The sequence below is a fragment of the Martes martes genome, assembly GCF_963455335.1.
Source record: "Martes martes genome assembly, chromosome: 1".
NCBI classification, from domain to species: Eukaryota; Metazoa; Chordata; class Mammalia; order Carnivora; family Mustelidae; genus Martes; species Martes martes.
The window spans coordinates 85,898,432-85,910,842 of record NC_137888.1 but is presented as its reverse complement, the minus strand read 5'-3'; the positions used below and the strand labels follow the sequence as shown (position 1 = coordinate 85,910,842).

The window sequence follows — 12,411 nt, the reverse complement described above, 5'->3', positions numbered from 1 at the left end:
TGCTATTTTATTGCTTTGATTGCCTTTCCAAAGATGATCTTCACATAAATGATAATACAAGTGCCTTTCGTTACAAGCAGCACATAATAAATAAATACTCATTATATCACATGAATACCTGCCATTACCCTTTGTTAAGCTGTTAAGTGAATAGTCCCTCATCACCAGAATATGTTTCTACCGTTCACCACAGTGGCATTTTCAAACTGTGCATTCTCTGTGGGTGTCATGATAGCAGAAGCTTCTTAGCTCTGCAGCAGGATATGGTTTACTGCATCGTGGTGGAGAATGAAAGAAGTTTGGTTAGTCAAGACCCACCCTTGCAGCTTGTCAGCTGTTGGACTTGAAAATAGGGTGCTTCAGATCAGGTACTGAGTGTCACATGGGCTTGGGACACATAATTAATGAAAAAAATCAATGGCCAGTTGTTTTTGAAATGTCAGGGAGAACTATGGAAATATCTGAAATGTCAAAATGCACTTGAAATAGGATATAGTGATCCAAAGGCACAGAAGTAATTTAGGGTTTCATACACAAAAGCCCAGAAGTAGGCAGTGTAAGTCCTTCAGCAATCTGTAGGTCTGTAGTCTATGAACTACTGCATTTGGTTCAGTTCCAAAAAATTCTTAAGGAAATGGAAAGACTTTAAAAGAGGAGAAGCAGCAATAATCACGGTGGAATGATCAGCAGTCTGGAATAAGACAATAAAGAAAGTAATTATGCCTAAAACAATAAAACTCCTGGAAGAAATCATAGGCGGTGAGCTCCTTGACATCTTGGCAATGATTTTCTTTTTTGGATTTGACACCAAAAGTGAAGGCAACAAAAGCTAAAGTAAACAAGCGGGACTATACCAAACTAAAAAGCTTCTGCACAGCAAAGCATCAACAAGATAAAAAGTCAACCTACTGAATGGGAAAAAATATTTGCAAACCAAGTAACTGGTAAGGAGTTAATATCCAAAATATATAAAGAACTCATACAACTTAACAGCAAAAAAATAAACAACCCAATTTAAAAAATGGGCAGCAGATCTAAATAGACACTTTTCTAAATAAAACATACAGATGGCCAACAGGCACATTGAAAGATCTCCAATATCACTCATCTTCAGGGAAATGCAAATCAAAACCACAATGAGGTATCACCTCATACCTGTCAGAATGGCTATTATCAAAAAGATAAGAAATAAAATGTGTTGGTGAGGATGTGGAGAAACAAGTGTTTTGTACTTGTTGGTGGGAATGTAAATTGGTGCAGCCACTGTGGAATACAGTGTAGAGGTTCCTCAAAAAGTTAGAACTACCGTATGATCCAGCAATTCTACTTGTGGTGTTCATCTGAAAAACAACAAAACAATAACTCAAAAAAGATCGATGTGCTCCCATGTTCATTGAAGCCTTATTTACAATAGCCAAGATATGAAAGCAACCAAAATGCCCATCAGTGAATGAATGGATGAAGAAAATGTTATTATATATATGACTAAAATTTATTAAAAACCTCATCCGACTCAACACAATGGAGTCTGGGTAGATTTGCAGACTGGCTACCTGCATGCCCTGTTCCTCCTAAGACTCCCCAAGTAAAGCTTCCCAACAAGTCATAGAATCCTGCTCATTCCAGACCCTCAATTACAATCACCAGAATTTTCTTTCTTGCATTGTTTTGCCTCAATGAAATCAGCGACTCTAACCTAAACACAACACATTTGGGATATCAGCTTCAACTTGCAAGCCAATTTTTGTACCTGAACCCCAACCAGTAGAAACTGCTTCATAGAGAAATTTCACATAGTTATTTTCATTTTTAATCATCTGCCTCCAGTCAGGCACCCCTAACCAGGAGCATACTCGTGACCTCGATGTTCTTAAAAGCTAGAAGGAGTAACCAAGAAATAACAATAAACATTCCCAACCTGACATTTTTCTAAATCCCTCCAATTCGTCTCCCTAAGAAGTTGTGTGTTCTAGATTCTAAAAGTTTGTGTTGTTTTTCTTTCACAAATCCATGAAAAGATAGCTTTCTTCCTGGATGAAGGATTTGGCATGTCTTCTTCCTGGACATGACACTTTAACTAGCCTTGCAAATTTTCTAGGTCCCTTTGCTTACAATAACACTCAAAGCTTGATTTTTTTTTTTTTTTCCCCAGTACAGAGTCCTTTGAATACAAGGAACAAAACTCCCTCTAAACTTTGATGAAATGAAAACTAAGTTTTTTCTATGTATAAATGGATGTCTAAGTCTGAAGTATGGAAATGCCAGGCCTGCTGCAAACTGAACTTAAAGAATAGGAACTTCATTGAAATCAGAGGGGGAGACAAACCATGAGAGACTGTGGACTCTGAGAAACAAACTGAGGGTTTCGGAGGGGAGAGGGAAGGGAGGTTGGGTGAGCCTGGTGGTGGGTATTAAGGAGGGCACGTACTGCATGGGGCACTGGGTGTGGTGCATTAACAATGAATTTTGGAACACACACACAAAATATTAAATTAAATAAAAAACAAATAAATTTTAAAAAAAGGAAAAGAAAAGTGAGGGCACTCCAGCCCACCCTCACTCTATGTCTATGTGTGTGTACTGCATTCTCACCACCCTCTTGACTAGCTGACTAGCTTTTTCCTTTTGCAGATGCTCGACAGCACTTTCCTGTGGCCTTTTGGACCAAGCTCTTACTGCTCACTCTAGTCTCCGTATCTACTTCTCATTTGCTGAGGACAGGATATGATCATGAGACAAAACATCTAGAATGACAGATCTGCTGAGGGTAACCCAAATAAGGACTCCTCTTATATCAGCTCTCCACTTTGAATCAATCTGCTATAATAAATCTGGGTGTTACAAACAAACTTAAAAACTTAAAAACTTAAAGAAGGGTGATATAGTTAGCTAGTTATAGTGAAGGGTGATATAGTTAGCCAGAGAGTGTTGCTGAAAGTCACCATCAAAGACCAGACGGAGGATGAGGGAATCTAAAGGTCGGAACAGCTCTGATTTATCACTTTGTTCACCATTTCATTTGAATGACAAATTCTACAGTTAATAAGAAGAGTTTGAGGAGATCTAGTCTCACCCCATTCCACTTGAAAGTGTCTTCACTTTAAACACCAGTGCTTTGAGATAATTTATAGAAGGACATGGCTATCTTTATTTTCTCTCATAAACTACTATTGGCACTCATCTGTAAGTCTAATTTCTTCTTTGATATATTTTACATGTTTAGACTGATAATAATTCTTCTCAGTTTGCTTCCTTTCCAGCAATAGAATTCAAGCATAAATACACCACTGAGTCCCTGAAGGGTGTTTTCTATGTGGTTTACAATTTTGTTACTGATGATAGAGGACTGACCATTAATTGGGCAATTTATTAATTTTAAAAGATAGGTTTCTCTATTTTCTGTCCAGCCTTTTAAAAACAAATCTAACAAGAAGAAAATTTACTATTCCAAATTCTTGGTGAAATGCACTTGGTTTTATAGTACATATTAAATCCTGCTTTTTTATCTATGATGGTTAAGTTTATGCGTCAAGTTAAGTGGTTCATAGGGTACCTAGATATTTGGCTAAACATTATTTAGGGTGTATGCATGAGGGCATTTCTGGATGAGACTAACATTTTAACCGGTGGGCTCAGTATAGCACAGGGCCCTCCCCAGAATGGGTGGACACCAGCCAATCCACTGAGGGCCTAAATGAAACAAAAGTTGAAGGAAGGGGGAATTGGGCCCTCCCTGCCTGAATGATTGAGCTGGGACATTGATGGTCTCCTAGTTTCAGACCAGGATTTCCACCATGAGCTACACTGGTCCTTAAACCTCTGAAGTCAGATTGAATCACACCATTGGCTTCCTGGGTCTTCCACTTTGCACATGGCAGATCATGGGACTTTTCAGCTTCCATAATCATATAAGTCAACAAATCAATTGATAGGCTCAGTAATTAAAAAATATATATAATCTTCTATGGGACTCTATTTCTCTGAAGAACCTTTACTAATACAATATCATTACAAGCAAAATACAATGGTAACGTAAAGAAATTAAAATCAGGGAGAGCTGGTGAAGATCCCATGAAAGAGACAATTTGGAGTTAAACTACTAAGAATGGAGGGCTTCAAGAGACAGGAAGGTGGAGAATGGGCCTTTGAGACGTAAGTGACAGAAAAAAATGAATGTAAGGTAGAGATAACCCTAGTATGTTTAGAAGATAGTCAACTTCATCAAAATGGAAGAAGATATGAAAAGCTTAGAAGGGGTACACTATGTGAGTAAACACTAAACAGAAAGATAGAGTGCCTGTCAACAAGGTTTTACACCATGATTATAAAGACAATAAAAATAATTGTCATTTACTAATTAGCTACTATGTCACTACTGTTTGCTCTGTGATTGGTATCTAAAGCTTTTACTTAATCCTCAAGTATGAGAATATAAGAATTATTATCCCTGCTTTGCAGAAAACTGAGGGCCTTATTAGTAAGTAGTAGATTTAGGATATTAATTTAGGTCAATCGGATTATAAAACACTGCTAATTTCTATAATTTTTGTAAGAACAATTTGAATTATTCTACTTGCAATATAATGCTCACCTTTTATGTATCCTTCACTATTCACTTACTCAAAGAGAGCTTCTTTAATAATCCAGGAAGGAAATAATTCATGATTTTATTTTTATGGATCCTCAAGACATACAAAAATTAAATATTCAAAATGAAGCCATATACCAACTAAACCTTTACCACTTTGAAGACAGAAAATTGATTATTACAATCTTTAGTATATACTCTCCAGCAGCAGTTTGCAAAGGATGAAACATACCCTTCATTTTCTCTACCCAATACTGAGACCCAGGCTATGGCATAGACAGGAAAGGCAGGATTTAGGGAGAGAACCAGGAGCACTTTTTAGGGACAAGCCCTCATGGGACTGTGCACCAGGATGCGTAATCCATGCATAAACACCCAGAATGCACACATCATCACTGCCTTCACCCAAAAAGTGGCAGGAATATCCCTGCAAAGGGATACAAGGAGCTGATGAAATAGGGCAAAGGATGAAAACATTCTAGACAGTTTAGAAAAAGACACTAAGTTACGGAATTTTTTGTAATGTACAAAGATTTTACTATGGCAGCTCACTTTTTATAATTCAAGTAAAATAATCATATTAAAGTAATAACCCATCTTATTTAGAATAGTTTAGGACGGACTTTATCAGAACAGAACAAGTTCTTTCATGTTTTAGTAGTGAAAGCTGTCTCTGACTATTGGCTTAGGAAAAAAGTCAAAGACTGTGAGATTTGTGATTAAATGGACTAAATAACACCACTAAGACACAGAGTAGTTTTTGTCATGCCTGGCTTTCTCAATCTGTAGAGCATGTGACTCTTGATCTCAGAGTTGGGAATTCAAGCCCCATGTTTGGTGTAGAGCTTACTTAAAAAACAAAACAAGGAGTGCCTGGGTGGCTCAGTCATTAAGCATCTGCCTTTGGCTCAGGTCGTGATCCCAGAGTCCTGGGATCAAGCCCCACATCTGGTTCCTCGCTCCGCAGTGAGCCTGCTTCTCCTTCTCCCACTCCCCCTGCTTGTGTTCCCTCTCTCCCTGTGTCTCTCTCTGTCAAATAAATAAATAAACTCTGAAAACAACAACAACAATAGTTTCTCCCATGGGTTAAGTTTTCTATTTATCTGACATCATAATCATATGTAAATTAAATTATTAGCATATAAAGACCAAGTCACTAAGTTTGATTATCTTCCATTATAATCACAAGACCATAAAAATGTGCTTACTTTGACTATAACACTCATTAATTAGACTTTGTTATGTATAAGAAACTCTTCATGTATATCTCTCATATACATGTACAGCTTTTTTTTTTCTAGGGAAAAACCTCATTTTTCTTTAATGTCAGAAGTGACCCTTCCCCTATCAGATGTTAGCCCTATCTAATAGTGACCTAATTAGAAGAACATTTTTTACCCTGGCAACATCTTTTGTTGCTCCCATGGAGAATCAATATAGCATATTTATTAGAATCAGACTGCTGTGGTCTAATCCTGGCTCTGTCACTTATTAAATATGTGACTTTAATCTCTCTGCGTCTCAGCTCCCTCATGGGTAAAGGAGAGATAGTAATAGTATGTCCTTCCTGGAGTTTTTTAAATGAGGACTAATGAGCTAATGTTTCTAACACTTAGAGGAGCACTCAGAGTATAGTATGTATATAATATATAAATGTTCATTAAACACATTTGTTTAAAATCATATGTAATTACTCAGAATGGATATGTGTATGTATGGGAGGAAACGTGATCTTTTTTACTATGACTACTAAGTTAGGTCAGGAAATGGAGATGAAGAGAGAAAAAGGTGTCTCAGTCTAGTCAGGGTGCTATAACAGAATAGCCCAGGCTTCTCTAACAGACTGAGGACTTGTAAACGAAGAAATTTCCCTCTCACATTCCTGGAGTCTGGAAGTCAGAGCTTGGGGCACTGAACAGTGAGGTTCTATGTTTGGTGAGGGTGACTTCCTGGTTCTTAAAAGGCATTTTTTCAAAGGAACTTTCTCAGGCAGCTTTTATAAGGGTAATGATAACATTCATGAGGGCTCTGCTCTGATGACCCAGTTGCTCTCCAAGGACCCACCTCTTAAGAATACCTTGGGGGTTAGGTAAATTCAATATATGAATTTGGGGAAGACATAAACATTCAGACCATAGCAAGAAGTACATTGAAGAGTCAGAAACTTTCTTTGTTACTACATAGAGAAACTGAAAAATGAAGTCAGTAGCACAATTGGTAGTAGAATCAAACTATGGAGAAAGACAACATACTAAAATACGAGGAGTCCTTGTGGCTAATCAATGTGGCTAATAATTGCATGACCCTTAGACGTCTTAAAGAAGTCAATAAATTCCTCTTTTTGAATTTTTTTTCTTTTGATGAAGCTTTTTTGAATTGGATTTCTGTCCCTTGTCACCAAAGACTCCCAATAAAAATATTAAGACTTTTAGGAAACTTTAATAAGTTTATGTCCTTTAAAGAACCATCTCAACTTGTGACCGACTGTCAAAGGAAACCTGACTCTCGTTAGTCATGCAAATAAGTCCCTATTACTACCTGCTAATATACCTTCAGTATTTCGTTTGGTTGAACATCAAGCCATATCAGTTTTTTCAGAGCTAAATTTTGTTTCCTCTTAAATATTTATTGAGCAAGAATCAATTTCAATCTGCTAATTGTCTTGTTACCACGTCTTCTTGTCACTATAGCTCAATTCACAATATGTTATACTAAAAAGGTGTTAATTGCCTAACGCTATTAATGTAAGATTCACCACAGCCAATATACCAAGAAAATGAGTGGTTTTATTAGGTTACATATGGGTTATCTAAAAGAACTTGGAATAGACCATTTTAGCAATACAAGTTTACACAAACAATATTGCTCCGGAAAAAAATGATCTTAAATGTGAATAATCTTAATGAGGTTTAAGAAAAAAAAAGTGAAAAAAATCAACCTTTTATAATTGAAATGACTGATAAGAAGAAACAAGAGATATTTAAAGGGCAAAAAATTTCAAGTCCAAAAACTATAAGTGTCAAATCCTGGCTCATGACTTTACCAGTTTGTTTTGGAAATTTACTTAATGTTTTTGATCCATACTTTCTCATCCCTAAAATTAGTGAATATAACGTCCATCATTCAGGTCTGTAATGGGAATTGTATAATATGTAAAATCATATAACATCATGCCAGGTACAAAACAGTAATATGAGCAATAAAAACAGGTAATTAAAGATATGAACAAGGATTATGAAGATTCTCAACATTATTGCCTCAGTCAGATGTATGTTACACTAAGACATTCTCAGGCAAGAACACATTAATGCAAAGAATTAGTTACTTACAAAACTGTGGAAAGGACAAGAGAATCAGGCATCATTGAAAAGTTTTCAGAGGACAAGAAAGTTTTGGGAATTTCTGTAAAGCTCCCCAGATACCTCAGTTGTCTGCAACATGAAAACAGGAATGCCACTGAGTTCATTCGGCCCCTTTCTGTTGATAGAAAAATGTTTGTTTCCTCAAGACACTATACCTCCATCCATTGTAAAAGGACTATATACAAAGATTTTGTTAGAATAACTTTAATTACATCTGTTAAATTTGTTTAATTACATCTGCCAATTACAATTTGTAATAAAGTGCATGCCCATCTACCATATAAAGGTTGACCTCTTAGATGCAATGTCCTTGCGTAGTGTACAACAGGACTGTCACTGGTTTAACTTATTTTCCCTTTAATGAGACTACAATTTTTATTTCCCTACTATTATATAAGAACTATTATAATAATTGCGTCAAACACCAAGAGGATTTATTTCTTCACTGCTTCATCCTAACTGGTAAAATGAGAATTTTATAATGATTTTGCATAAGATCTTAATTCTCAATTCTATATTTTGCATGGATGAATTTACAAGGACTCATGATTTTTTCCTCCACTCATTTCTTTATTCCTATATTGAGATCTGAGTTCTAACTCATATTCTGCTTGGTGAGACACTTTTTTTTTCTTTTGAGAGTTTTCTTCTCATATTGGATATTCATGGGATATAGTCTCTAGATGCTTGTATACCAGCAAATATATATGTTTGCCCCTAACAGCTGAATGTTATCTTGGCTGGTATTTGATTATTATCTTTTCAATAATCTATATGTGATAGAGATGACAACTACGACACTGCCTGATTCCTTTCTTCTCCTTTTAAGTTGTTTTATTTTGTTGTGGGAACTCCTATGATTTCTGTTTATTCTTCTAGTCTAACATTATTTTAGGATATGCTTTTATATTGCTCTTCTACTCAGTCTTGCCTAAAACTTAGTACAGATTTTCTATTTGCTTTCTCCAGTCTGTTAAATTTTAATTTATAAAAATAGAGTATATTATCTAACTATGTCCATAGTTATATTTTAACAAGTGTCTCAAATTCAACTATTCCTATTTCTCCTCCTGGTAGCAAGTTATTTTGGAATTAATTCTTCTAGGTCTTCCAATTCTTTTTTTTTTTTTTCCCTCACAGTTTCCATCAGCTGTTTTTGCTCTGTATTTTGAGATATTTCTCTCACCTCCTCCTGACCACATATTCAAATTTCAAGACTGGATATACTTATCATTTTACCTACTGGGTGTTTAAATTCAAAAATCAATTCTTTTTATGTGGGTTAATTTTTGTTCATATTGTTATTAGTTCCCTTCCAAAATGTCATTGCATTGAATTCTACCTTTTGATAATTGGGTTATTCTGATAATATGTGAAATTCTCAAATTCATTCTCATTCTCTCTCTCTCCCTTTGTCTCTGTCTCTCTCTTGTCTCCTAGGCCCCACATGTTAGTGCTGTGTTCCTGCTATTGCTTTTTAATCATTTTGTTTAACTTACGGGTGCAGGACCAAAAGTTGTGATGGCTTACATGACAGCAAAATTGTCAGTAGACTATATCATTAGCATCATTCATGACAATCTGTCCTATTGAGTGTGCAGTGGACAGTCAGGCATGTTTCCAGGCCTCAACCAAGAAAAAGCCAGGAAAAGTTCAAGTTGTCCTTGGCACCTGATAATATCAAGAGATCTCACTGGGACTGTCCATAAGCCAGTGCCACTTTGTCTTATTGTCTGATTTTCACGGGACAAGCTTTCTCTATGAATTCCTGATAGAAACTTCTAACAGAAATCAGAAGAGTGAGAGCTTATCTGAAGGACAGACTCACCTAAAGGAAATATGAGATAAATTTATGGTATGAAGGAAATGTTCTATAACTTGACTATATGATATATTTATATTTTTCAAAACTCATGAAATTTTATCCCTAATATCTATAGATACTGCCATATATAAAATTTACCTGAAATAAATATTTTTTTCAAAAGACACTGGAAGAAAACTATTTCTAGCCATCCAATCCATCCCCCTGTATGAACACCTAGAGATGCCTTGAATGTTGTCATGTTTGTTATGAGCACTTGGGCTTTTTAAAAATTTATTTTTCATACTTGTGTGTATTTGTGTGTGTTAGTATGTGAGAGAGATATAAGAGGCAAAAAAAAAAAATACAGAGAAAAAGAATCTTAAACTTCTCTTCCAGTTTGAAGTGAACTAACAACTTAGTAGTATATCTTTATGTTAAGGGCCTTTATTTGATAAGCCGTATCATTCAGGGGCTCCCCCTCATCCTGACTGCAAACTTGCTCTTGTTAGTAGCTATATTTATATATTTTTTTTCTCCTTTAAAATTTTCACTTTTTTTCCAGCACGCTAACATCTTTGCCACTGGGAAGGAAAGTGGCCTATTTCAGATACTCTCTTAAAAATTGTTTTTGAATTGTGCTGCCTCACATTTTTCTTGACATTTTATAGAATTCATTAATAACTTGGCTGTCTCCTTACATCATTCTGACTTATATTTATAGACACAACTTGTAGTCCTTTGTAGACAGAAATGTATTTTAAACAAGAAAAATAAATGTGCAAAAAAACCAATTTCTGATAAGAGGCCCCAGAAACTGTTTAGCTATAATGCGACTACTTGCTACTTGCTCTAAACCTCTTGATGTAAGGGTGTCTTGTTATAACATAAGATGAAATAACAATAAGGAATTTTATACTTTGTTTGTTTATATGTTTGTTTTTGTTTATTTGAATTTATCCTGAATTTCTTTGAATTTATCCTTTGGAATATTCTTACTTCTAACTATTTATTGCTTTGAATGTGAATAAATTTTATATTTATGAAAGACAAACTTCTATTTAGCATCACTAACACTTCCTCAAAATGATGAGCATCCAAAAGGCCCTGACAGGCTCGTACCTTTGAGATGAATTATTTGAGAGTTTTTTTCCCTATATCAGAAATTATAAATAGTTTAAATTGTTGATAAGATAATCTATTTTTGTGTCAATATTTCCATATCACAGTTTCACTTTATTTTTTTAAGCTGATGATACTTTATTATACAGAGAAATTGGCAAAGGACGGCTTCATTTTTGTCAAAGAATCTCCACCAAAAATGTCTAGTGATTCATCTTGTGAAGCAGTTAACATAATAAAATAGTTAGTATTTACTGAGTCCTTGCAATATTCCAGAGCTATTAAACTAGATGCAAATGCCACCATAAAAACAGGAATTTTCCTTAGGACGCAGACTTAGAGAAGGTCCCCCTTCAAAGACTCAAACTTGCACAGACTGAGGACTCCCATTTCTAGAAGATCAAAAACGTCCTTTCGTACCTCAAGAATGTCCATCATCCTCCTCAACTCCTGATCTCTCCAGTTCTAGTAAAAAACCAGAAACTTAAAGAGGTTCAAATTAAGGCCATCTTGCTTAGTGAGTTCTTTAATTCTCCCTGGTGTTCCTACACCCAGGTGCACCATTTACTTCTCCAGCAACTTTACCTGTTCCTGGATTTTTCTGTGTTTTGCAAATAATTTCATAACTTTGCTGTCTCCTCTGAATCCTAATGAGCTCCAAGGCCCAGAGAGCAGAACTGCATATGGTCATCATCAGAACCAATTTCTTCTCATTATGGTTTTTCTGAAGATTTACCCACTTAGGGCAGATTTCTTTTAGGTATGATAAAAGACTATGAGTCATATCATTGGTCTTGAGGAAACAGGAATATAATAGGTTAAGTTCTTCTAATGCAGTCACTGGGCAATTGACTGTTGTAATAGTCCTTCATAAGTTTCTATAGGTCTTCAGGGGTCCCTGGTTTGGGCTCTGATTTTGTAAGAACACCAGTAATTTTCTTCTTCTCCTCCTTGTCCTGGTGTCATCTTCTTTTGTTTCCTTTGGTTGTATCAAGAAACATTTTTTAGGCTGTTTGGTTTTCTTTGACACTGCAGGAGCTGGAGCTGTCTCCCACTGCATTATTTCTGGACCTCCCCCTCCTTCACTATCTGATGCTTCTGAGCTGCCAGCTGCTCCTGCGGGCTGGTTCTCCCACCACTCATCTACAAGATTGCCTGCCATCTCCAGGCGGGACTATTGTGAGCAGACGACCAAGGGAAAGTGGACAATGGCAGGTGGTCTCCCTGCCTCCAAGCCCAGAGGCCAGCATTGGCAGCCAGCACAAGGATCCTCTCCTCAGATGAGGTCATCTCTGACCACAGTTTCAATTTAACTGCAACATTTTAGTAGGAGACTTTTAGGTAAAAAATATTGAGGAAGTAATTGGTGAATGATTCCCCATAAGTTTTCAAATATTAATTCAATTATTTATCCACAATCCACTCCTACCCATTCAAATGAAAGGAGACTGTGTTGCACCTTACAAAATATCTAACTTCCATTAGTAAAATATTGTTGTCCTCTGCAAATACTGTGTAGTACTAGTGCCCAGAAA

At 36.0% G+C, this 12,411-nt stretch overlaps 1 pseudogene across 1 annotated transcript; it reads right to left on the bottom strand.

The window, feature by feature from the left end:
* Window positions 1-11,212: 11,212 nt before the first annotated feature.
* Window positions 11,213-12,038, bottom strand: LOC308342491 (uncharacterized protein C3orf26 homolog; annotated as a pseudogene). Its single transcript has one exon. The product of its transcript is annotated as an uncharacterized protein C3orf26 homolog (transcript).
* Between the last annotated feature and the right edge of the window lie 373 nt (window positions 12,039-12,411).